This window comes from Lagenorhynchus albirostris, chromosome 10 (assembly GCF_949774975.1).
Source record: "Lagenorhynchus albirostris chromosome 10, mLagAlb1.1, whole genome shotgun sequence".
NCBI classification, from domain to species: domain Eukaryota; kingdom Metazoa; phylum Chordata; class Mammalia; order Artiodactyla; family Delphinidae; genus Lagenorhynchus; species Lagenorhynchus albirostris.
In genome coordinates, this window is record NC_083104.1 from 28,737,733 (window position 1) to 28,765,110 (window position 27,378).

The following is a 27,378-nucleotide window of genomic DNA, read 5'->3' on the forward strand; positions in this document are numbered from 1 at the left end:
GAAAAATGCCATTGGTATTTTGTTAGGGATTGCATTGAATCTGTAGATTGCTTTGGGTAGTACAGTCATTTTCACAATGTTGAGTATTCCAATCCAAGAACATGGTATATCTCTCCACCTGTATCATCTTTAATTTCTTTCATCAGTGTCTTATAGTTTTCTGCATACAGGTCTTTAGTCTCCTTTGGTAGGTTTATTCCTAGGTATTTTATTCTTTTTGGTGCAGTGGTAAATGGGAGTGTTTCCTTATTTTTTCTTTAAGATTTTTCATCATTAGTGTATAGGAATGCAAGAGATTTCTGTGCATTAATTTGGATCTTGCTACTCTGCCAAATTCATTGATTAGCCCTAGTAGTTTTCTGGTAGCATCATTAGGATTCTTTATGTATAGTATCACATCATCTGCAAACAGTGTCAGTTTTACTTCTTCTTTTCCGATTTGGATTCCTTTTATTTCTTTTTCTTCTTTGATTGCTGTGGCTAAAACTTCCAAAACTATGTTGAATAATAGTGGTGAGAGTGAGCAACTTTGTCTTCTTCCTGATCTTAGAGGAAAGGGTTTCAGTTTTTCACCATTGAGAATGATGTGGGCTGTGGGTTTGTCATATATGTATGGCCTTTATTATGTTGAGGTCGGTTCCCTCTATGTCTACTTTCTGGAGAGTTTTTATCATAAATGGATGTTGAATTTTGTCGAAAGCTTTTTCTGCATCTATTGAGATGATCATATGGTTTTTATCCTTTAGTTTGTTAATATGGTGTATCACATTGATTGATTTGCGTATATTGAAGAATCCTTGCATTGCTGGGGTAACGATTAAGAGGTAATGATCCCCTTGATCATTGTGTATGATCCTTTTAATGTGCTGTTGGGTTCTGTTTGCTAGTATTTTGTTGAGGAGTTTTGCGTCTATGTTCATCAGAGATATTGGCCTGTAGTTTTCTCTTTTTGTGACACATTTGTCTGGTTTTGGTATCAGGGCGATGGTGGCCTCGTAGAATGAGTTTGGGAGTGTTCCTCCCTCTGCTATATTTTGGAAGAGTTTGAGAAGGATAGTTGTTAGCTCTTCTCTAAGTGTTTGATAGAATTCGCCTGTGGAGCCATCTGGTCCTGCCTTTTGTTTGTTGCAAGACTTTTAATCACCATCTCAATTTCAGTGCTTGTGATTGGTCTGTTTATATTTTCTATTTCTTCCTGGTTCATCTCGGAAGGTTGTGATTTTCTAAGAATTTGTCCATTTCTTCCAGCTTGTCCTTTTTATTGGCATATAGTTGCTTGTAGGAATCTCTTATGATCCTTTGTATTTCTGCAGTGTCAGTTGTTACTTCTTTTGCACTTCTAATTCTGTTGATTTGAGTCTTCTCCCTTGTTTTGTTGATGAGTCTGGCTAATGGTTTATCAATTTTGTGTATCTTCTCAAAAAACCAGCTTTTAGTTTTATTGATCTTTGCTGTTGTTTCATTCATTTTTTTAAAAATTTATTCTGGTCTGATCTTTATGATTTCTTTCCTTCCGCTAACTTTGTTTTTTGTTGTTGTTGTTGTTCATCTTTCTCTTATTGCTTTAGGTTTAAGGTTAGGTTCTGTATTTGAGATGTTTCTTGTTTCTTGAGGTAGGATTGTATTGCTATAAACTTCCCTCTTAGAACTGCTTTTGCTGTATCCCATGGGTTTTGGGTCATCGGGTTTTCAGTGTCATTTGTTTCTAGGTATTTTTTGATTTCCTCTTTGATTTCTTCAGTGATCTCTTGGTTATTTAGTACTGTATTGTTTAGCTTTCATGTGTTTGTATTTTTTAGATTTTTTTCCTGTAATTGATATCTAGTCTCATAGCATTGTGGTTGGAAGAGATACTTGGTACGATTTCAATTTTCTTAAATTTACCAGTGCTTGATTTGTGACCTAAGATATGGTCTGTCCTGGAGAATGTTCCATGAGCACTTGAGAAGAAAGTGTATTCTGTTGTTTTTGGATGGAATGGCCTATAAATATAAATTAAGTCCATCTTGTTTGATGTGTCATTTAAAGCTTGTGTTTCCTTATTTATTTTCATTTTGGATTATCTGTCCATTGGTGAGAGTGGGGTGTTAAAGTCCCCTACTATGATTGTGTTACTGTCGATTTCACCTTTTATGACTGTTAGCATTTGCCTTATGTATTGAGGTGCTCCTATGTTGGGTGCATAAATATTTACAATTGTTATGTCTTCTTCTTGGATTGATCCCTTGATCATTATGTAGTGTCCTTCTTTTTGTCTTGTAATAGTCTTTATTTTAAAGTCCATTTTGTCTGATATGAGAATTGCTACTCTAACTTTTTTTTGATTTGCATTTTCATGGAATATTTTTTTCCATCCCTTCACTTTCAGTCTGTATGTGTCCCGAGTTCTGAAGTGGGTCTCTTGCAGACAGCATATATATGGGTCTTGTTTTTGTATCCATTCAGCTGGTCTGTGTCTTTTGGTCAGAGCATTTTATCCATTAACATTTAAGGTAGTTATCGATATGTATGGTCCTATTACCACTTTCTTAATTGTTTTGGGTTAGATTTTGTAGGTCTTGTTCTTCTCTTGTGTTTCCTGCCTAGAGAAATTTCTTTAGCATTTGTTGTAAAGCTGGTTTGGTGGTGCTGAATTCTCTTAACTTTTGCTTGTCTGTAAAGGTTTTAATTTCTCCCTCGAATCTGAATGAGAACCCTGCTGGGTAGAGTAATCTTGGTTGTAGGTTTTTCCATTTCATCACTTTAAATATGTCCTGCTACTCCCTTCTGGCTTGTAGAGTTTCTGCTGAAAGATCACCTGTTTATCATTATGCGGATTCTCTTATATGTTATTTGTTGCATTTCCCTCGCTGCTTTTAATATTTTTTCTTTGTATTTTATTTTTGATAGTTTGATTAATATGTGTCTCGGTATGTTTCTCTTTGAGTTTATCCTGTATGGTACTCTCTTCCTGGACTTGATTGACTATTTCCTTTTCCATGTTAGGGAAGTTTTCGACTCTTCTCTTCAAATATTTTCTCAGACCCTTTCCTTTTCTCTTCTTCTTCTGGGACCCCTATAATTCGAATGTTGGTGCGTTTAATGTTTTCCTAGAGGTCTCTGAGACTGTCCTCAATTCTTTTCATTCTTTTCTTTATTCTGCTCCCTGGCAGTTATTTCCACCATTTTATCTTCCAGCTCACTTATCCGTTCTTCTGCCTCAGTTATTCTGATATTGATTCCTTCTAGTGTCTTTTTAATTTCAGTAATTGTGTTGTTCATCACTGTTTGTTTGCTCTTTAGTTCTTCTAGATCCTTGTTAAATGTTTCTTGCATTTTCTCCATTCTGTTTCTGAGATTTTGGATCATCTTTACTATCATTACTTTGAATTCTTTTTCATGTAGGTTGCCTATTTCATTTTCATTTATTTGGTCTTGTAGGTTTTTACCTTGTTTCCTCGTCTGTAACATATTTTATTGTCATTTCTTTTTTTATTTTGATGTGTGGTTCTGTATTCCTGTGTTACTGGTTTTTTGAACTGAGAAATTCAGTACTGGAGTTTGCAGGCAGTTGGATAGAGCCGGGTGTTGGTGCTGAGATGAGGACCTCTTGGAGGCCTCACTCTAATTAATATTCCTTGGGGTCTGAGGTTCTCTGTTAGTCCAGCAGTTTGGGTTTGGAGCTCCCACCACAGGAGCTCAGGCCCAATCTCCGGCCTGGGAACCAACATCCTGCAAGCTTCATGGCGCTGTAAAAACAACAAAGAAAGAAAGAAAAAAGGGAACAGTGTAATATTAAAGAATGAAAAACAAAATAAAATTAGAAAGGTAAAAAATACATTAGGAAAAATAAAACTATAATTGAAATAACTTTAACAAGGTAAAATAAAACCACAACAGAGAAAATAAAGCGGTGGGGGGGGGGGGGACAAGCCAAAAGGAGAGAATAATAAGAAAGTCTAAAGAATAAAGTAAAATTCAAAAAATAAAAGATTTACTAGGAAAAATAAAAATATAAAAGACTCAACAACAATGAGTCAACAAGGTAAAACAGAACTCCAATCTAATAGAGGAGAAAAGAAACTAAAAGTCTTGGCTATGGCAGTGGAGTTTAGGTGGGGGTGGAACTGAGGCAGAGGCGGGGTTTAGGGTGGGGTGACCTATGCGGGTGGGGGGGGGTTACGTTTGAGCATTGGCAGGAACCTAGGCTCAGGACCCACTAGCCAGAAAAGGCCCTGGGGGTGGGGCCTTGGCAGGGTTACCTTCAAGCATGGGGTGGGGCCTCTGCTTAGGACCTGTGCTGAAGGGGAGAGGCAGCACTAGGAAGGAGGGCCTCTGGAGTGTGGGGTTCTGGAGTTTGGAGTTAGGGCCCTGAGGAAGGGTGTGTGGGTGGGTTTTAGGCCCAGTGCATTGGAGGGGTTCTCCGAGTGTAGAGGTAGGGCCCTGGGTGGGGGTGTAGGGGCGGGGCTTGGGTTATGCCCAGCAGTAAGGAGACTCTGAGGGCAGAGGATTAGGCCTGGGAGTCCAGCCGGCTCCCCAGTGCCTAAGTGGACAGGGAGAGCACTGGCCATGTTCCCTTCTGTTCCTTTGCACCCCTCCCCACCATCTCCCCCAGGGTTTCCCCCATGTCTGCTGGACCCCTAACCGTGAGTGGGTCCTGCTGGGTGTAGGAACTCCTTCCCTCCGCAAGCCATCCCTCAGGGATGCCGTCCCAGATGTCTGGCTGTTACTTTTGCTCCCCGTTTCCTCCCTCCCACTGTCTCAGGATCCGCATGGCTGGAGGGGGCCTCAGTGGGCAGAGGATTAGGCCTGGGATCTCACCATGTTCCTAGGGGCCCAAGTGGGCAGGGGAAACCTGGCCACTCTCTGTTTTGATCCTCTGCCCTCCCATTGGTTCCCCAATATCCCTCTTCGGGCATGGGATCCCTTCCCCTCCCTCAGCTGTCCCTCAGGGGCGCCAGTCCTGACCTGCCTCCACTTCTCCTCCCCCTTCACTCCCCCCATGCCCCATGTCCTGCCTGGTTGCTGGGGGTTCCTCCCATCCCCTTAGGTATCCATGGACCCCCACTGGTGCCTGGTAGGTGTCCTAGTTGTGCGAAGACGCGAATTCTGTGTCCTCCTAGTACGCCATCTTGACTCCACCCCCACTTCAGTGGAATCATTGAGATTATATTTTTCCCAACTTTTACTTTCTGTTAAACAGAACTATCAGCTCCCTATATTATTTAACTCTCCTTATATAATTCTGCTACAGTGAGAAATATTCAAATAGATCTTACATCCAATTAATATGTATTATATGCAATTAAACTGGTGATATAAGAAATATCAGAAAGAACTTTAGATATATCTCTTACAGTATTCGCAGTACTGAAGGTAAGCTTGTGGTCTTGGGACAAGTTATTGTTCAGACATTTCACAGTGTTTTCCTTGACCATTAGAACAAAATATCAAACTTCACACCCCCACTACCTCTCCCTACCCCCTCCTCCATCCCAGTCATTTGGTCCAGATTGACCAAGGAGCAGGTAAACACAGATGCCGTATAGCTATGCATGATACTTAAGTAAACTTTAGTTTCTTCATCTGTAAAGTGGGATGATAATAGTACTTCTTACATAGGGTTGTTGAGTCAAATAAATGATTGAATGCACATAAAGCACTTTGTAAGAGCTTAGTAATGTTAGACATTATTATTAGTAGTAGGTCTAAAATAATAGCCTGAATGAAAAATGTGGACTAATTTTGGATCAGTTGAATTCAATATTTTCATTTTGATGCAAATTTAAGACCACTCCAAATCTGATAAATTTAGTCACTTGTTTTCCTTATACTTTTTTTTGTCATCAATTGTAGGAACACTCTGTCATTGTCTTAGTCTGTTTGTGCTGTTATAACAAAAATACCATGGGTGGCTTGAACAGCAGAAATTTATTTCTTTTAGTTCTAGAGGCTGGGAACTCCAAGATCAAGACGCTGGCAGATTCATTGTCTGGTGAGAGCCTTTTTCCTGGTTCATAGCCCATCTTGTCACTGTGTCCTTGCATGATGGAAGGGGCAAGAGAGTTCTTGGGGTCTCTTTTATAAGAGTATTAATCCCATTATGTGATCTAATCACCTACCAGAGGCCCCACCTTCTAATACCATCACAATGGAGTTAGGATTTCAACATATGAATTTAGGGAGGGACACATACATTCAGTCTGTGGTGGTCAAGAAGTGTATTAATAGTGTAGACATTTTTTATAATAGTTGAAGATATGCCTGGAGATACTGTGTTTCAGGTGATATGATTATATTAGAACATTGGGACTTGATGTTAATTACCATCTCTTTCTAGTTCCAAGGTGCCACTTGGGTAGATAAAGCTTCTTGCAGTTTAAAAGATTGTTAATATAAATTTTCTTCACTTATACCTATTAGGATAGGTCTAGGACATCACCTTGTCATAGAGTTCCCTGTCTAGAAAGGAGATCTTCACACTCATTTCATTATTTCCTAAAGTGTATGAGTAACCACACTGACTGTGAAGAAGGTACCCAAATGTTACCTTTTCCTATTTTTCCCAAGGATTATGTTAATTCTGTGTCCCAATGTTGATTTGTTGATCAGAAGTTTCAACAGAATATATACCTTCCTTAATAACACCAAAAGGGAAATTAGTTGATTATTAATCTTGGATATATAGAATATTTAAAAATTTATACTCCATTCTCAAATGATAATAAGAGGAGTCCTTACTAATGCGACTGTTGGGAATCACCTTTTGGGTAGGTGGATTTGAGAGCTGTGTGGGGATGAGGGGGAATAGGCACTACTGTAATTCATACGTGGTATCTATATAATAAGTCTATTGTATTAATTTGATCTATATTATAGGTACATGATTCTATAGCAAACATTTTAAAACAATTTTATTGACTTTCACCAAAGCAAGAATTTAATTACCATTCTGCCAATTGGTCAAATTTGTACGACTCCTCTTAAAACCAGATTTTCTGTAGATAGACGAGGAAAGCACTTTAGCATTTCAGAGAAGAAAGCACAAAAATAGAACTCAGTTGACTCTGAGAATACATAAGAAAGCAAACCAGAGCACACCGTGTGGCTTTCTAACACCGAATAAAAGTCATGCCTCTACCCCTGTTGTTCTTTCCTTCCCATGTCAGTGTCAGTCTTTGTTTTGAAGAAGACACAATGGGATCCTGTCTATTACTTCTTAAGCTGGGTCAGAGTTTGTGTTTTGTCTGATTGGCTGCCTCCTCACTCTTCAGGAGGCCCAATAAGATATAGTAAATACTATCGGTGAGTGAAATTGCTGAGGGAGGAAACACACTTATTGTGCAGTATTTGTTGGGAGTTTCAGGAATAATAGAGTTTAGAGTAAGACCATGTAAAATATTGAGTAGCTGTATCAGACTGTGGCATTTGTTTACTGGTGGGTTAGCTACCAGTTTTCTGCAAAAAATAGTCCAAATTAGATTATTTTAGTAATTATTATTTAACATGTGCTAAGTGCCCACAGCATGTTGGTCCCTTCCTATGATATCAGAATGCACTGTGGAAGGAACTGAACTTGCTGTTGATTTAATTAATCTCTCAAGTTAATTGCCAGTATGGGCCACATTTCTTTCATGAGTAAAATTGGAGTGTGAGAAAAGGTAATGTCCCTCCCTCATTAAGCTGTCCATGTTAGATTTACACGGCAACAGTGAGGTGCATTCAGGCTTAGTTTTGATAGCTTTCATTACTGACAGCACAGAGTAAGTGGTGATCCGTCCTTCTATTATTGGATTCAACTCAATAGGTATGGCACAAACACCATCATCTCTATCAGGGAGGTTTCAAAGAGCTGTTTGTAGTTTGATGCTCGGCTTGTCGTATTTTTTCCCTCCACTAGCCCCAGACTCCTTTTGTTCTCCCAATGAGTGGGGAATTGCAGTGCAGGACACCACCTGACATCTGCCAAGAAGGGCAGCCCTTGCCAACTGCCACATTCCCCAGAGTAGGAATCAGTTAGTGACTCCTGTCAGTGAGGTGAGTTTGTAGATCTTAGGAACTTCCCTTCACACAGTTACATAATGGCATGTGACATTCTCCCCCCAGCACCAACTTGGGCTTGTAAAGCTCTGTAGACAGGGACTTTAAAAATGGCTGAGATGTTGTTGCCTACCTGCCCAAACTGGAAGACCAATTATGTGCCTGTCTTTTCATCAGTGTTTGCTTCTACGGAGTCTTAGGTTGGGTTCCTGGTCTTCAGACAGGGATTGGTGTGCAGGTGATTTATTAAGGGAGAGCTCTTGGGAGAAACCAGGAGGGGAGTGAGAGTATTAGGATAGGGCAGGGGAAGAAGCTACCAAGGATGTGGTTTCCGATAAGATTAGCCGGATCGCATGAGGCGCTCCGGAGCATGAATCGTACCACAAGGGCAGTCCTACCTTGAGACAGAGCGCTCCCCTTTCCACTAGTCAGTCATTAGCTATGGGCCCTGGGTAGAGGGTGGCTATGGTGGTACATCTCCCAGGCACCTCTGGGTGAAGGGGCTCTTTCGCTCAAGGGCAGTCCTTTGGAGAAGATTGGCAGCAACACCCGTAAGAAGGAATGGGCTACCAAATTGGTAAAATGGATCCCAAAACCCAAACAGGATCTGGGTGAAGCATCAGCGACTTCTGCTAAGTGTAGAGAACACATTCTGTAGTGGGGTAGGGTATTTGCATGCACACGGGAATACAGTTTCCTTCAAGTTACAAAATTCTGTGGCAGAGTCAGAGTGCATTGTAATTTTATTCTCTGATTCAGTCTTTAATAAGAGACCTTGGTCTGATAGAGAGATGAAAATCACATAGTACTTTCTTCTTAGCTTTATGGGAAATGAAGTTGTAGTTATCAAGTAGACTTTCACCTCAGAAAAAGAATATGACAAAACAAATATCCCTCCACAGATTTTTACTAATATATTGTTAATGCCTATAAAGGTAATTAAATATGACAGATGAAAAAACCATTATACTCACATGCCAAAGAGGAAGTGGGGTATGCTAAGTGCCTGTGTGCTACAAAATACAGCCTCTTGTTACATCAAACGACAGGGCCTAACTTTCTGATGTAAACACATTATTGCAAATGTCAGTGCACAGACGGCAAAGATGATTACTAAAGAAATAGCAAAAGCAATAAAATATAGACAAACAACCTTTCATTGACTAAGTTATAATTCAAACTTGTTATCACTATGGATGAACCATTTCATATAGAGACTTAATTTTTCGTTGATAGGCTTTTTTAATAAGACAGCAAGATGAAAGAAGCAACATTTGATGTTAAATATTAAGTACCTTAATGGAAATAATAAAACTTTTATATCTTAAACTGCAGAGGATACATTCTGAGGTTTATATCTCCCTTCCTCTCTTCTTTCCTATCAAAAATATCAATAGCTTACTATAACAAATCAAATTATGAAACTTTCCACTATGTAGGTTTCTGAATTTAGCCATGTGTATATTTTATAAGTAGATATTTTCTGGAGGATGAAATAAAGACTTTATTCACTCTGTATTTCATGTATTTTTTACTAAAGCTTCAACTTTGCTAAGTTACTCCTGAAAGATTCAATCTAAAGAGGAAAGTTTTGGTATATATTTTGTTTAAAAATGCATGTGTTTCTTTGAATGCAATCAGTTGTAGAAAAAAATTAGGAATTTTTTTCTCCAGTAAGTTGGTGTTTCTTTGGTGGCTTCTTTTGATTTTTCGTACAATTTTTTACATCAGAAAGGATATTTTGTACACAAAAAATTGGTAATGGCACATAGCATAAATACAAAGTGTCATGAGTTACCCCTAAAATATTTATAGCCTTGGGTTCATGAAAAATGTTGAATTTCATGAAGAATTTTGTTTAGCATTTATTGTGGTCATTGACAGTGCTGTTTTCATGGCAGAATAATCTTTAAAACACTCTGGTTCAGTTGTTTGTTGAAATGACAAAAGAAAAACTATTTCCCTAAAAATGTTGCTTGAGGTTGATTTCTACTTCTAGGTCCTTTACTCAAAGAAAGACTTGCCAAGAACCCACACGTGTTTGAAGCAACCTTCCATCAGTATTAAAAGGCTAACTTGACTTTGTGTTCTAGCCCCTGATCCAAGGTGTTCTAAACACAGTCTGTCATTCATACCTCACATCAGCTCTAGGCACCACATATATTATTACTGCATTTCACAGACTGGGAAACTGAAATTCAAAGGGTTCAAGCTGCTATACCACACAGCCTGCTCTGAAAAAAGCTTCTTATGACTGAGGGACCAGTATTAACAAATAGTTATCATATTAACAATAGTCAAATGTAGTCTTCAGCTACATACTGATACCCTATTTTAGGAATTCTTGGTGTCAGTTATAGAAGCTCTTTAGCCCTTTGTTAAGATGAGGTGTTTATCATCATCACCAGCACCACCATCAGTCGTCACCATCACCATCACTGTCGTCACCATCATCATCATCATCATCATCATCACCATTACCATTCTTCTCCTCTTCTTCCTCATATCTATCAGTTATTGACTGTTTCTTAATGGCAACCCTAAGATGGATGTTTTACCTTTAGCAAGCTTGTCCTCTGGTTTCCCTCGGTTTGATGAAAAATATTTCTGATGTGGGCAGGTAGCCCATCTACAACTCATCACATATAATAATGGAGAAATCATGGGTTTAGGAGTTTGACAGATCTGAGTTCCTAATTTTGATTGTAAGCAAGATGGTTAATGTATCTGAGCTTCAGTTTCTTCACCTATCCCATAGGCTAAATAATTCCTATCTTGTAGTTCCTAGGGAAAATTAGATGAGATGGCATATCCCAAATGCTTAGCACTGTGCTGCAAATGTAGTAGTCACTCCAGAAATGTTGGTTTCTCTCCCCTTCCTATGTACCTTTCGTGTGGAGAGAAAATGATAGGAGGCATAGATAATTGCTAAATTGAATTGTATAATGAAGAAAATCCTTATTATATATTTAATAACTTCCATTTCTCATTCATGTGCTATGTTTGAGGTTGTGTTTGTTTGCATAATATGCCTTATATCATTTAAATTTCAGAGCAACTCTCTGCCCTAGGCAGTTGGTAGCTCCTGATTTTCTCAACAGTGGGAATCAGAAACTCTATTTTCTTCCATCTGCTCATCTATATGGACTTCATCAGTGGATTTTTTGCCTTCTGGCCAGTTGGAAACCCAAACGAGATCAGAGGAACGGAGGAGAGTGAGGTCAGTGTATTAGTTGCCTTGGATCCCTCCCAATGGCTCTTACTTGGTCTAGCTGTGTTCCTCTATCTAAATCTCTTCTTAATATTAACTCCCAACCAGACCTTCTCCTTCTAGGTTCTGGGCACTGCTCCTTTCCCTTCTCCTTTTACAGCTAAGGATGATAATAACTCCAGAGTGTTGTCTATTCCTTATCGTTTCTGTGTATACTACCCAAAGTTTTGTAATTGGTCTCTTTTATTAAACCCTCCTCAATCTATTTTAATTAGAGTGGGCCATCTGTGTCCTGCTGGGACCCTGACTGATAGATAAGGGGAAGCTAGGGGACATTTTTTGAAACTGCAGGTACCTAACAGGTACATAACAAATAGATTTGTTTATTTGAGGTGACCTGGTGGATGCTGGTAGAGTGGATTAGGGAGCCAAAGACACTCAAACCATTCTTGCTATTACCACTATTCTTTTCTATTTTTATCAGTCTCAACTGATGTTAAGGACTTCCCTTTCACCGTGGACACACTCTGTGCTTGAGTTCTTTCATTTGCAGACTCTCCATGTGGCTCCAATACTAGATTTTGCACTCCTTTAGGGTGGGAACTATTTTATTCATCTATGTGCCCTTGACACAAGTACATCACTATGCTTTAGTAGGTACTTAGCACAGCCATAATTTAATGATCCATCTGCCTACCTCTAAGGATGAGCAGGAACTGAAGTACAGTGGCAGAACACATTTTGCTTCTTGACGTTGGCTTCCATAAAACCTCAAACAATATATTGCTGATGTGTTATATATGTAAACATTATATAAATGGACGAGTCTGACTGTATTTTTTTTTTTTTTGGCATCTGCTAGAGGAGAAAAATTGGATAGATGCCTTGGAGGCATGGGCAGTTGTAATATATCAGTAGCATATACTGATCTGGTTACAATTTGAAATAATACAGAACATTTTCCTTTTCTCTCCTGAGTTTTTGCTGATTAAAATTTGTTCCCAAATGTTCTCAATTACTGGATATTGATGTTTCTTACTTTAAAAGCCTGATTGCAGATACCCTGGTAATAGTTTTTTACTTTTTAATTAATGATAAGCACTGAAGAAATCAGTATTAGAGCAGTTCCAGCTTTGACTTTTAAGGGTCATAAATACAGTGTGGTAGTGAAATGCATATTATAATTGAATAACAGGATTTTTTAAATGAAGGTTTTCATCACTAATTGTTTTTTTTATCACTAATGTTTTGATAGGCTTACATATCAGAAGGATAAAAGCGGTAGTGCTTGGTCAATTTACTGGCTGTGTTTTAAAGTCTAGTTTGTAAAAAGAGTAAGAATTCAGCTAACTTTTAAACTAGAATAAATTTCTTAATCTTACAAAGGAATAACAGTGTGGTGTTCCCCTTCAGATATAAAAGATATATTTTTTTCTTTGCAAATTGCAAATGGCTATCAGTGTGCTGAAATACAACTGGTATGAGTCCCCTGAGAGAGACACTTTCTGTAGACTGACACAAATTTATCTTAGGGGAATTTATATAGAGTAAATTATTTATATAAAAGCCTAAGGACCTTCTGCCATGCTTTAGGGTTTGTTTGTTTGTTTTGTACATATCACTATAAAATGCCACAAGCAATCACAATTGGTCTATTTGTAAAAATCAATTAATTAATTATTTTTTTGGCTGCGTTGGGTCTTTGTTGCTGTGCGTGGGCTTCTCATTGCAGTGGCTTCTCTTGTTGCGGAGCATGAACTCTAGGCACTCGGGCTTCAGTAGTTGTGGCTCGTGGGCTCTAGAATGCAGGCTCAGTAGTTGTGGCGCACGGGCTTAGCTGCTCCACGGCATGTGAGATCTTCCCGGACCAGGGCTCAAACCCGTGTCCCCTGCATTGGCAGGCGGATTCTTAACCACTGTGCCACCAGGGAAGCCCAAAACTGGTCTATTTTTGATGAGGAAAGGCTGCAACCAAACCTTTTTCAGCAGCAACCCTGATGCATCAGACATGGAGAAAATGATGACAACAGAAGTGGAATAGAGCCATAGCAGAGTTGAGGACAACCTGAGAACTGGCATAGAGTTTTGCTAAGCCATTGAGGGGGTTCCCACCCTGCTAGTTCCCTTCTTTAAACTCTAAGAAGGGGCCTAGAGGAGGGAATTGAGCCTGGGGATTGGAGAGGTTATTGGAAGTATGGGCATCTGAGATGTGCTCATGATCTGCTTCCAATGATCAGTGCAGATGCTGGGTAAACTGCAGAGGAAACAATACCTAGATTTGGAATTTTTACTCTGAGTAATCAGTAGGTCTGATTTTTAAAAAATTAAATTTGGAAATAATTATAGATTCAGAGGAAGTAGTAAAGAAATACACAAGGAGGTCCTGTGCACCCTTTGCCCAGCTTCCCCCAATGATAATATCTTGCTTAACTATAGTACAATACAAAAACCAGGAAATTGACACTGGTATAATCTGTAGAGCTTATTCAGATTTTACCAGTTATACAGGCATTTTCTGTGTGTTTATGTATATTACGTGTGTAAGTGTAGTTCTATGCAGTTTTATCACGTATAGTTTCATGCAATCACCAACACAATCAAGATACTTACCTGGGGCTTCCCTGGTGGCGCAGTGGTTGAGAGTCTGCCTGCCGATGCAGGGAACATGGGTTCGTGCCCCGGTCCGGAAGGATCCCACATGCCGCGGAGTGGCTGGGCCCGTAAGCCATGGCCGCTGAGGCTGCACGTCCGGAGCCTGTGCTCCGCAACGGGAGAGGCCACAACAGTGAGAGGCCCGCGTATCGCAAAAAAAAAAAAAAAAAAGATACTTACCTGTACCATCATCCCAAGACTCCTTCCTTCTACTCCTTCATAGCCACACCCATCCCCTCACATCATCCCCAACCACTAGCAACTGCTAATCTGTTCTTGATCTTGATAATTTTTATATTTCATGAATGTTATATAAAACTAACTGTGCAGTATGTATCCTTTTGAGATTGGCTTTTTAAAAATTGCTAAATATTGTTCCATGTTACGGATGTACTGCAGTTTGTTTAAACATTCACCTGTTGAAGTATGTTTGGATACTTTCTACTTTTTGGCTATTACAAATAAGCTGCTGTAAGCATCCATGTACAAACTTCTGCATGAGAATAAGTTTTCATTGCTCTGGGATAAGAGTACAATTGCCTAAGTACAATTGCTGGGTCATATGATAAGTCCATTTTTAATTTTAAAAGGAACCACCAAACTTTTTTTCCGAAATCACTGTACCGTTTTACATTCCCACCAGCTACGTATGAGTCATTCGGTTTCTCTGCATCCTCACCAGCATTTGATGTTATCACTGTTTTAATTTTTGCCATTCTGAAAGGTATATAGTGGTATCTTATCATGGTTTTATTTTATTTATTTATGTTTTAACATCTTTATTGGGGTATAATTGCTTTACAATGGTGTGTTAGTTTCTGCTTTATAACAAAGTGAATCAGTTATACATATACATATGTTCCCATATCTCTTCCCTCTTGCGTCTCCCTCCCTCCCAGCCTCCCTATCCCACCCCTGCAGGTGGTTACAAAGCACCGAGCTGATCTCCCTGTGCTATGCGGCTGCTTCCCACTAGCTATCTACCTTACGTTTGGTAGTGTATATATGTCCATGCCTCTCTCTCGCTTTGTCACAGCTCACCCTTCCCCCTCCCCATATCCTTAAGTCCGTTCTCTAGTATGTCTGTGTCTTTATTCCTGTCTACCCCTAGGTTCTTCATGACATTTTTTTTTTCTTAAATTCCATATATATGTGTTAGCATACGGTATTTGTCTTTCTCTTTCTGACTTACTTCACTCTGTATGACAGACTCTAGGTCTATCCACCTCATTACAAATAGCTCAATTTCATTTCTTTTTATGGCTGAGTAATATTCCATTGTATATATGTGTCACATCTTCTTTATCCATTCATCTGATGATGGGCACTTAGGTTGTTTCCATCTCTGGGCTATTGTAAATAGAGCTGCAATGAACATTTTGGTACATGACTCTTTTTGAATTATGGTTTTCTCAGGGTATATGCCCAGGAGTGGGATTGCTGGGTCATATGGTAGTTCTATTTGTAGTTTCTTAAGGAACCTCCATACTGTTCTCCATAGTGGCTGTACCAATTTAAATTCCCACAAACAGTGTAAGAGGGTTCCCTTTTTTCCACACCCTCTCCAGCATTTATTGTTTGTAGATTTTTTGATGATGGCCATTCTGACTGGTGTGAGATAATATCTCATTGTAGTTTTGATTTGCATTTCTCTAATGATTAATGATGTTGAGCATTCTTTCATGTGCTTCTTGGCCATCTGTACATCTTCTTTGGAGAAATGTCTATTTAGGTCTTCTGCCCATTTTTGGATTGGGTTGTTTTTTTTTTTGTTATTGTCTTATCATGGTTTTAAATTGCATTTCTCTAATGGCTAATGATGTTGTACGTCTTTTCATGTGCTTGCCACCTGCCTATGCTCTTTGGTGAAATATCTCTTCTTGTCTTTTCCCCATTTTCTAATTGGATTTTTGTTGTTGCTGTTTTGTTTTTTTGCTATTGAGTTTTGAGAATTCTTTATATATTCTAGATACTAGTCTTTTGTCAGATATGTAATGAGGTCAGCCTAGGACTTCACTGCTGCTGCTTCCAGATCAGACTGCCCATTGGTGCCTCAGAGACTAGGGCTCCTCACTGGGTTTCTATTAGGCTTCCCCTTTTCTGGTCCTTTGGCTAGAGAGAGCAGGCTCTTCCTGCTCTGGTGCCCAGTCCAGGGTATATGGGAAATAAACAGAAAACCAGGGGACTCACCACATTGTTGTCCTCCAAGTTCTGAGGTCCCTAGCCAGTGACCTTTTTTCCAGGTTTCAGAGTTCTTTTATCATTTTCTGATGAATAATTTCCAGGGTATTTAGTTGTATTTAGAGGGAAAAATGAGTAGAGCAGAGAAAAATGAATTCACACCATCTTTTTCTAGAACCACCTTTTAGATATGATACTTAAGAAGTCATTTTGTATCAAAAAGCAATAGGAATGATTTTCCTGCAGATGTTATCTGACAATATGAGAGCATTGTAAGCTTTTACTTTTTACCATTGTTATCTTAAGTGGCCTTTGCATTATGGTGACCTCTTAAGATTAAAGGCTTAAAGGTGACTGTCTTTAATGCCAGTGCTTGAAAATATTTTCACTAGTTTGGGACAAAAGTGTTGTATGGTCTCTGATGCATTGCCCAGATCCTCCTTCAGGAGCTAAGGAGTCATTACCCCGCCTGCTGGGGATGCTGCCCACAGACAGCCCTCTTTCAAAGGCACATCTCTTTCATGAGGTGGTCTATCTCCAGTAACTCAACACTGGAGGGTATAAAGGACCCTGCCCTCTCACCCCAAAACAAGACAGCCCATGTTCATTATTCCCCACAAGTTACCATTGGAACTTCTGCCAATTCTGCTTCCTTTCTCTCCCTCCCTTTTTTTCTATAGATGTTGATCCCCAAAGCACTCCTTTAAAAACCTCCTTCAAGATAAATGTGTGAAGAGTCTGTTGCTGGGGAATCCAACCTGCCTTAAAAGTTTTCTTTTCTGTAGGTTTTCTGCTGTCTTTTCCTAAATGAAATTGTCCATGGAAAGAAATCTAGTTCTCCTAGAACTAGGATGTTTTTATTTATTCTTATAATGAAGCGATGGCCACACTAGATGGAAATGCTATTTGTTTTCAGAATCTTCACTTGGAAGAATAAAAAGCTGGGATGCTAAACACTTCTCCCCCGTTTTTGAAATTTGTAAACTGTGGCTTACAATTCTTATAGATTTCTTGGACCTATCTCTTTTCATGAAGCGTGATCACCAAACACAGCCAGTTTTGTAGATGACTGTTTCAGAAAGTTTATTTGAGTCTGCAGTCACATCTTCTGCAGTTGCTGTTAACATTTAGTTCTAGCATGCTAAGTGTATGGTCCCTGGCACCGTGTTCTCCATGTGGCATTCTAGTCTGAGTTTCTCTGCTTAATTCAGAAGTTTAGAACAAAACCATGGTAGTGGCAGTGCCATTATCTTTAAGCTTTTTTCTTAGCAACCAGCTGATTGCAGTGTGTAAACAGTAGGTTGCACATTACTCACTCATGTTTACCTCCCACCAAGAACTGGTTACTCTTTCACATATCTCCTGATTTATTTCCCACAGTGCTTCTAAATTAACTACGTGGAGATCTCCTACGTACTTTAAAGTCACTCCTGTGCTTGTTCATTTAGAATTTTCTCTACCTAAATTACGGTGAACCATGGAAGAAACTTAAATAAGTCCATTGCATTTTTTTAAAAAGTTATTATGAAGATAATATATATTTGATTTTATTCAGTAAATGTGTACCTAAAGACACCATTAAATTGAATTTTTGTAAGCGTATTAAAAATGTAAATGCATTAGAAAGGCCTACTGTTCCTATGGTGAGTCTTTTCTGAAAGGTAAGTGATAAATCTTTACTTCATGTTTAAATCAGACTTTTTACTATATCAAGGTCTTCTTGAAAAGGTGAAAGTAAGCCAGGTCCATTCTCATATTTCTTTCTGAACTGCAGTATGGTTCAAATGGGCTAAAATAGAAGGTAAGGAGGGGGTTAATATAAGTAGATTTTAATAAAATTAAGGGCATTTGTTTCTCATAGAGGTTACTGAATACCTCCTTACTGATAACAGTCTCCAAGAAAATGATACAATGTTGAGAAACATTTAATAAGAGAGTACATCCTCAAAATCGTTAACCCTTCCAGTTTATTAAAAGTCTATATGAGTGTCAATTATAAATATTTATTCAAGATATTTCCCTGATATTACAACATATAATATCCTCTAAAAAGTGTTCCCCTTCAAAAACTGTCTGTACTCCTTCTCTGGAGTTTGTCCTTGGAAAAAGATGGCTCAGCTTACTGGTTAGTCTTCCATTCTGTGGTATCAGTTGTTCATGGTCTCTTCATGGGTATTAAAATTATGGTAACAATCTTGAAAGTGGACTTGATAAAAATATTATGATGGAGCATGTCCCTTGATCCTTTTCAGCCTGGGTTTTCTTTTTTTTTTTTTTTTTTTTTTTTTGTGGTACGCGGGCCTCTCACTGTTGTGGCCTCTCCCGTTGCGGAGCACAGGCTCTGGACGTGCAGGCTCAGCGGCCATGGCTCACAGGCCCAGCTGCTCCGTGGCATGTGGGGTCCTCCCGGACTGGGGCACGAACCCGTGTCCCCTGCATCGGCAGGCGGACTCTCAACCACTGCGCCACCAGGGAAGCCCTTGAGCCTGGGTTTTCTTCATCTACAAAATGGATAAAGTAATATTTGTCACATAGAAGTCATGTGAGATTCGATTCAGTTGAGAATACTTTGTGGTCTTTACAGTAATAATCAGACACAGGCTGTTATTTCTGACTTTCTAGATTTTTTTTTCTGAAAATATAATTACGACAAGGCTAACTCTTTGGTCAGTGCTTCCCAGATTTTGAAACCGTTCTATAGATTTCTCTTTGGAGATTCACGATTGCCATGCGCAGAAAGCAAAGTTGGTTTGTTTCATCTTATTATCTTTAATTTTTGTCTTTTTTTTTTCAGAAGAGAAAACTGAAAGCTGAGGGTCAGTGGGTTAAGTCATTCATCCTAGGTCACATATTTAATAAACAGCAGACCCAAGGCTATAGCCAGGCTCTCTGACTGCTAGTCATTTTTAGGAGGGGCAACACTCAATACTGTAATATGAGGACCAAGTGGATAATAGAACTGAGTGATGTGTGAACCTAACGGGAATGATGGGAACGTTGGTGAACTAGAGAACGCACATGCAGTGATCTGGGAAGTACAACGCTGCCACCTGGCTCCAGTGAGCTGTTGCCAAGGGGGATTTCTGGTCTAGTATGCTAAGATCTGATTTTTTTTGTTTTAAAGAAAGAAGCCAGAAATTCAGATTTTTATGTAAAAATATCACCACCTCCTAAAAGAAGCAAAGAGACAGACACACAAACACCGGGTGGTAGTAGCATTTTATTTTTCCTTGTTGCAGTCTGTGGCTGTGAGGTGCTTCTATTCCCTGGCTTTGGATCCATTAGATGCTGAGTGAAGAAGATTGTAACGTGCCTGAGGGCAGGGATTATTGTTGTGTCCCAAAATCTAGCAAGGTGCCTGCTATTACACAATGTGCTAGTACAGGCTCTTGAATGGATGAATAAAGCAGTGGTCCCCAATCTTTCTGGCACCAGGGACCTGTTTTCTGGAAGACAATTTTTCCACGGATATGGGGTGGGGGAGGGATGGTTCAGGAGGTAATGTGAGTGATGGGGAGCGGCAGATGAAGCGTCCCTCGCTGGCCCGCCACTCACCTCCTGCTATGCGGCCTGGTTCCTAAGAGGCTGCAGACATGTAACGGTCCTTGGCCCGGGCGTTGGGGACCCTAGAATAAAGAACCACAACAACAGCCAAAGGGTTCCTACAACATGCGTCTTGGGACCTGAGTCAGCCCACAGGTCAGCACTGTGTCATCTTTTCTACTCCAGAAATATTCAGGCAGGTGATAATTTCTAGATTGTTTCTCAAATGGAAATTATAGTAAGTTAAAATTAGGGTGAAATTTTTTTATGTTTCTTGAATTACTGAAAAATATTAATTACACGAAGTACAGGTATATTCTGAAAGTTTTAATAACTTAATTTTCAATAATTTCAGTATCTGAATACTCATATGTTTTAGGCATGGTGGTGTTTGAAAATTATAACTTTGTTCAAGGAAATCTCAATTCAAATATGCCTATACTTAAGTATAGATATGAATTCATTTTTCTTAAAACATTTCCAGGGACCTCTGTTTATTATAAAGGAAGAAAAAAATGCCATAGTCACTTTGGTTGATGTTGATTATATGTATATGTAGGTGTGTTGTCATGGATTCAAACACATAATTCTAAAGAGTTTAGAAATACTTTACCTACTATATTATGGACATCAAGATTTTTCATGGGCAAAACCTTGGCTCCCTTATTTTTCTTTAAACGATAAAATATAAGCAATGATATTTAGGTTGGGTCCTCATAGCAACAACCAAAAGCCACAATTAAGACCAAAATCAGAAACGTGAATGATAGGAGCTGTGATTGTCTGTCCTATCTGTGATTGGTTTCAAAAGGTAGAGATATAGTTTTGTTTTGTTTTGTGTTTTTTGCGGTACGCGGGCCTGTCACTGCCATGGCCTCTCCCGTTGCGGAGCACAGGCTCTGGACGTGCAGGCTCAGCGGCCATGGCTCACGGGCCCAGCTGCTCCGCGGCATGTGCGATCTTCCCAGACCGGGGCACGAGCCCGTGTCCCCTGCATCGGCAGGCGGACTCTCAACCACTGCGCCACCAGGGAAGCCCAGAGATATAGTTTAATGTAATATTTTATTCCACCCTCAGAACATGTCATTGTTCCCATTTTAATTAAGAAGATTAACAGTTAGAGAAGCACATACCCAGAAACCTCCTTGCACCATGCCATGCATCCAGCCTTTGGGTCATGCATCCAGCCTTTGGGTAACCTGTTGAAAGCAATACCAAACAATCGACCTCCAACCATCTCACCACACTCCGACTTGAAGTTCAGCTTCACAGTTAAATAACTTGCCAACTTCAAATTAGCAATAAATAGCAACTCAGGATCTGTAGGGTTTATAAGCAAGTCAGAAGTGGTGCTTAGAATGATTACATTTCTAAGCTCACAGTTATCACAGCTTAGAACTAATTTTTATGCCTTAAATAAAACCAAAAGAATCTACACAAAGCACTTCATTTTCTGGGAAGGTTAAATTAAAATTAAAGTGTTCACTGGGAAGTCATCCTCTTTCAAATGCATTTCCTAAGAATCACCTACTTGAGGAGAGAGTAGCTACTGTAATTTTAATTTTTCGGGTATAAGTCCTTTTACTTTCTAACAATAGATATAGAGAGGCCACTAGTATTTTTTTAAGTATGATATTTAAAAAATTATTCTGCAAGGCAGTTCTTCCAGGTTTACAGATTGTACACATTTATACAGTGTGGTAATTTATTTACCCAAATGGGTAGCAGAGAGAGTCTGAAACTGAAACAGACAATATTCCAGAGAGATCTAAAGTAGGCAGTGAATAATAGCCAGAGTAGCGCCTTGGATTATGTCACGTGTCTCCTGCAGAGTCCAAGTGACTTTGCAGCTCTCTTTGAAACATTCTACATAACATCCAGGTCAGGGTCTGGGAGAGAGAGAGAGAAAGACCCCTGGGACAGCTGTAGCTGTGGCAACTGGGTTCTTGCTGCATGAGGAGCTAAGAGGAGAGAGAGGTAAATCTCCCTCTCCAGCTTTGGCAGCTCAGATGTATTGGGGCTAGGGGGAATTCCATTTGAGATCTCCACTAACTTTCATATGGTAGGAGTCTAACAAGTTATCTCTTTGACCTTCTAGGCAGCAGATGTATTAAACTATTTTCCCATGAAATCTGTCTGGAATGAGTGCCTTTAAAATTTTTTCTAAACATTAAAAAATCTGAATTTCTAGAATCTCTTTAAAAATTGGAAAATCTGACCACACTGTACCATTATTATACCCTCATGGCCCAAATTGGCTGGATCTGAGCTGTAGCTGTGTGGTTTAGATGGGGTGTGTGCTCCACATGACCATACACATACACTTACCCACACAACTGGTTTCACTTATTTTCTCACCTGTCTGGCTCCGGAGTACTCCCGAGTTTGCAATTCCTGTTGTGCAGACTGGTTGAAGTGATTTTATCTATTCATTTGTCTATTGATCTCCAGGCTCAGATTTCCAGTTCCTTAATGAGCATTTCTATCTCAGTGTCCCTCCACCTCCTGGCTCCACATGTCCAATGCCAAAATCTTTTCCATTCCCTCAGTGCTCAATGATATTTTAAGCATTAATCTATATTATCTCATTTAATTTTTTAAAAAGTAGGTATATGTATTTTTCTTTTCACAAATGGGGAAACTGAGGTTATAGAGGCAGAATTCAGATTTAAGATGGTTTGATTTCAAAGTTCATTTTCAGTGTCATTACTGTTTCAGGAGGATAAGGGACTACACCATGCTTTTTCTCTGTCTTTTAAAAATCTTTTTGCAATGTGCTTAGGAACGTGTAAGCATAATGAAACGTAATACACTTGGTGATTATGTTACTGCCTCTTCTTTATTCTCTATCTTTCAAGACATACAAAACATGTCTATATACACTGTTAGGATTGCAATTCACCATTTCCACAAGGCGAGACTCTTAGTCCTGATAGCAATTCAGAATGATCTAGATCAGTGCTATACAAATGAAATACAATGTGAGCCACATATATAATGAAAAAAAAAACTGATGGCCACGTTAAAAAAGTAAAAGGAAGGAGGTAGAATTAATTTCAATATATATTTTATTTAACCTAATATATCCAAAATATTATCATTTCAACCTGTAATCAATATTTTTAAATTATTGAGACATATTTTGTATTCTTTTTTTAGTAGTAAGTCTTCAAAATCCTGTGTATATTTTATACTCCCAGCGTATATCAGTTCAAACTAGTCACATTTCAGTTGCTAAATAGACATGTGTGGCTCATGGCTACCGTAATGGGCAGCCCAGGTCTAGGTCATTAGCCTTACTTACAGAGGGAAAGTCAGGCAGAAGGGTATGGTTCCTGTGGTGGCCAAGGCACAACTCAAACTTTCTAAGCCCCGATTCATACCTTCTCCTGCAACTAATGCTGTAAGCCCTGGGCTGTGCAAAGAAAGAGAGTTTTGGAATGAATTATTTATTCTTTTTTTATGGATACAGCTGCTCAGTGTTTGGGAAACCAAGGAGTTGGGATAATTTTAGTATATCTCTCCTGCTCTCAGTGCAGTTCTAGGGTTTTAATGGAGGGACTTAGGATATGATTTCACAGGAAAGTGTTTTATCTCTTGGGGTAGTTCATAGTCCCTTGCCAGCCCGAGGTGAGATCGTAAGTCCAAATCAGTTCACTTCTAGAGGAATTTACCTTTTGCCTACCATCAGAGAGAGTGGGTGAACATACAGAGAGAAGGATGTGTAACATTGTTGGGAATGTGAAAACTTCACTGAAGAAGAAACTAAAGAACAACGCAGTAAAGTGTGCAATAGAGTCGCTAAGGTAGTTTCTGGCAGTGCCAGAATGGACAGCCTGAATGTGGAATGAAAGTAACTTTGGTTGAAGCTCTAGTAACTATGATTTGTAATACCCGGAGATGCAGACTAAAGGCAATCAATTATGTATGACCTGTTATTACTTTGCGAAAACTGGTCCTGGATTGTTTTATTATTTGATAGTGTTTTTCCAGGAAAAATAAGCTTTCTTTTGCTCCCATTTTTCACTGAGATAGATGCAGAAAAACTCAGAACTGTTCTAGTGAGCATATATTTCTAGCTAGTCTACCGATCTGAATTTCAGGTTGTGATGATATGGTCATAAAAATTTGCCCTGGGCACATTTTTGGCTGATCTTAGCTGAAAAGCATTTTTTAACGCCACATGATGAGATTTAATGACTCTTGTATTGCAGGTTGGGGTGCTCTGTCAGGAAAATGAAATAATTCCATTTTGATTCTTTTTCTATGCTGGAAGCCCTCTGAGTTTCCCTTATTAAAATGCCAGAAAGTGCTGTTTAAACATATGGTCTGCACTTCAATTGTTCCATAGTCTCCTGTTATTATTTTTATTCTTTATAGAGCACCCAGGTACCTGAGGTATATTTCTCATATAGAAAAGAAGGGACCTTGCCCCCTTGAACTTTGATGTCATGTAGACTAATTCAGCACAAATGAAAGATAAGGCATGAAGAAGGCATTGGCAATCACTGAAGCGGTTTTGAGAAGCTGGTCATGGCCATAGTTTGACATGCTTTCTGGTTGTCCTGCAACTAAGCTGAACTTTTCTTCATCTGTTCCCTGTGGTTAGTTGCCTTCCCTGTGGCTGAAAGTATGGGTAGAGCTGTTTAATACAGAAACGGGGAAGCAGCTTTGGGAATTAACAGGCTCCCAAATGGTCCTGAGGTTAGACTTCTCTCAAATAGAGCAGTCAGGGACTTCCCTGGTGGTGCAGTGGTTAAGAATCCGCCTGCCAATGCAGGGGACATGGGTTCAATCCCTGGTCTGGGAAGACCCACATGCCATGGAACAACTAAGCCCGTGAGCCACAACTATTGAAGCCTGTGTGTCTAGAGCCCATGCTCCGCAACAAGAGAAGCCACCGCAATGAGAAGCCCACGCACCGCAACAAAGAGTAGTCCCCCTAACCGCAACTAGAGAAAGCCCACGTGCAGCAACGAAGACCCAACGCAGCCAAAAATAAATAAATAAATAAATTTATTTTAAAAATAGAGCAGTCAGCATTTGTTTATTTAGCTAACTCTGATCCCCTGAAGTTATATTTTAAAATTATTAAGGTAAAACATACACACCGTAGAAGTTTATAAAGTATGCTGATCTTAAGTTTACAGTTTGATGTTATTTTTAAATACATATATATCTCTGTGTAACCATCGTCTAGATCAAGGTAGAGAACCTTTTAAAGCTCCCCAGCAGGCTCTTTTGTTCTTCTTCCAAATGTTTTCCAAATACACTCCCTCAAGAGGTAACTATACTATTTTGATATCAACAACAATTAGTTTCGCCGGTTCTTGAACTTCATATAAATGGAATCACACAGCATGTAGCCTCTCCTTTCTAGCTTCTTTCAATGAACATATTTGTAAGATTCATCCATGTTGTTGGGAGTGCCAGTTCATTCTTTTTGTTTCCATGGAGTATTTCATTGCATTAATAGACCACGTTTTATTGATCCATGTTCCTGTTTGTGAGCATTTGGATTGTTCCCAGTTTTTAAAAAATTCTATTTTGGTTCAGATTCTACCATGCTCAGTACTCATGCAGGGACCCTGGAGCACAGAGATGCTCTATGCTGATGGAAACCTCCATCCTATCTCCAGTAGGTTTGTATTCTACCCTAAAGGATATGGGTAATTGCTTAGTCCTCCACCTCATCCTTCCCTCTCTTCTTCCTAATAGTAATACTACTACTACTAACAGCTGTTATTCCCTGAACACGTACCACGTGCCAGGCACTAGTGCTACTCTGTGTTGTGAGTAGTGTCTCATTTAATTCTCACCAAGACCCTGGGAGGAATTATTATCACAGGTTTTACATGGAGAAATGAAGCCTTTAGTAAGTTAAATGGATTCCCTAAGACTACACGGCACATTAATGGCAGAGCAAGGATTCAAACCTAGGTTTCCTGACCCACACTGTGTTCTTAATCACTGTACATACTGACAAAGACAGGATCCTTAGGATCTGTAAGGAACTGACACCTTTGAGTGGAACACAATTTTGTCCATTTTCTTCCTCCATGACCAAAAGAAGCAGCTGTAGATTTTAAAATGTTGGAATCCATCCATTAGGACTTCAGTGGCTCTGCTCGTTGTTGATGCAGAACCCGAAGTCTGTACCATGGCCCCCAGGGCACCCCACAACCCGTCTACTTCCACCTCCCACCTGGACCTTATCTCCCCTCCCCCAGCCCTCCCTCAGTGCCCTCTGGCCACACTGAACTTCACCTGCTCTGGAACAGCCAGGCTCGTTCCTGTCATTGGCTCTCCTGTTTTGCCATTCCCTCTGCCCAGAGCACTCTTCTGGCTCCTTCTTGTCAGCCAGCTCTCAGCTCAAATGTCACCTTCCTAGAGAGTCTTTTCCTGACCACCCATTACGAAGGACCTGTCTCTCTGTCACATTGCCTTACTTGATTTCCTTCCTAACACTTACTACACCCAGACTTATTTTAATGGATTATGTATGTGTCTGTTTTATCTAACCTCGGTTCTCAGGTCCTAGAAAAGAGTCTGACACTTTGTTTTCCACAAATACTGACTGAACGAGTGAAGGAATGAGTAAGTGTGCATTTCCAAGATTCCTGGGGCTCTATGAGATATTTCCTTGTGTATTTTATAAAGGAAGAAAATCTTAATTGAAAAATGTGACTTTATAGGCTGAGGGGTCCAATCTGCCTGAGATAAAATGGCTAGGGGAGGGGAGCTATGCACATTATTAATTTTATGTGTGCAAACATGCTCACAATCGCAGAAATTGACTTCTGGCAATAAAGCAATTTTCCAAATGTCAGAACTAACCAGATGGTTCTGGAAAGTGGTTCTTTTCTTGTTGTCATTGTTTATTGTTTTGTTTTTTTTTTATTTCCCTTTATGAAATACTAGAATGGGGAAACCATCTCATATATATGTCCAGCCTGGAGCACAGCATAGCATGTGAAACAAATCATACAAATTAACACATACTTTTATACTGGAGTTTAAAAATAAGAAATGTTACAAGGATAGCAAAAGTAGATGCTCTCTCATCACCACCACCTCATTCTAATATGACATACCTTGGAATCATTAATGATCCTTTGTTCTGCTTAATGCATGGGGTCAATGTGAAGATCTTTAGGAACAAGCTGCTCCTTATCTTCTGCTGCTGCTTTGCCATTTGGAAGGCTGCAGGCCAGTTCCTGTAAATTACAGTCGCTGTTCTCCTAGCTATTGCTGAATTGGTAGGAAGTTTTTAATATAAACGTCTTCAGTTTGTGGATATAGATTAAAATTCCTAGGCCCCAAGCAAGCTTTGTCAAAGGGACTTGCAGCCCATTGCTCCTAAAATATTGTATGCCGGGCACCCTAGGGCATGCACAAGAGTTGTGTGTGTGTGTGATGGACAGGGTTGGGATTTTCATGCCCTGTGGATGAAAGAAAAGCCATGTTAGGAGAATTGTATCCACATGGTTGGGCTAGAAGGGGTTAAAGATTGGGTGTCTCTTCTAGCCTAGGCAGAATGTCTTATTACCTCACATCAAATTGCATCCCTTACCTCTGATTCAAGTCTGCACATTCATCTCTTCCACCTTAGGCTTTTATTGAAGCTTCCACCTCCAGGCAGTGCACAAACGCAAACTTCTGTTTGCTGTCTCTGAGTGATGATATTAATTCCAATGCCCAGCGATAATGCATTGCTTATTAAACACTGTAGCAATAGCCATTAGATAGTAATTCAAAGGGAAACTAAAAAG

The 27,378-nt window shown here is 39.5% G+C and overlaps 1 protein-coding gene across 18 annotated transcripts in view; it reads left to right on the forward strand.

Annotated features, from left to right (window-relative positions):
• Window positions 1-27,378, forward strand: part of FHIT (fragile histidine triad diadenosine triphosphatase) — a 1,440,192-nt gene that overhangs the window by 231,928 nt on the left and 1,180,886 nt on the right. For 11 of the 18 annotated variants that reach the window (XM_060163986.1, XM_060163990.1, XM_060164000.1 and 8 more), the window contains one exon: window positions 5,924-5,974. The exons of the other annotated variants lie outside the window; for them this stretch is intronic. The gene's annotated coding sequence lies outside the window, so the exon portion shown is untranslated. The remainder of the gene's footprint in view (window positions 1-5,923; window positions 5,975-27,378) is intronic. 18 annotated transcript variants of the gene reach the window in all.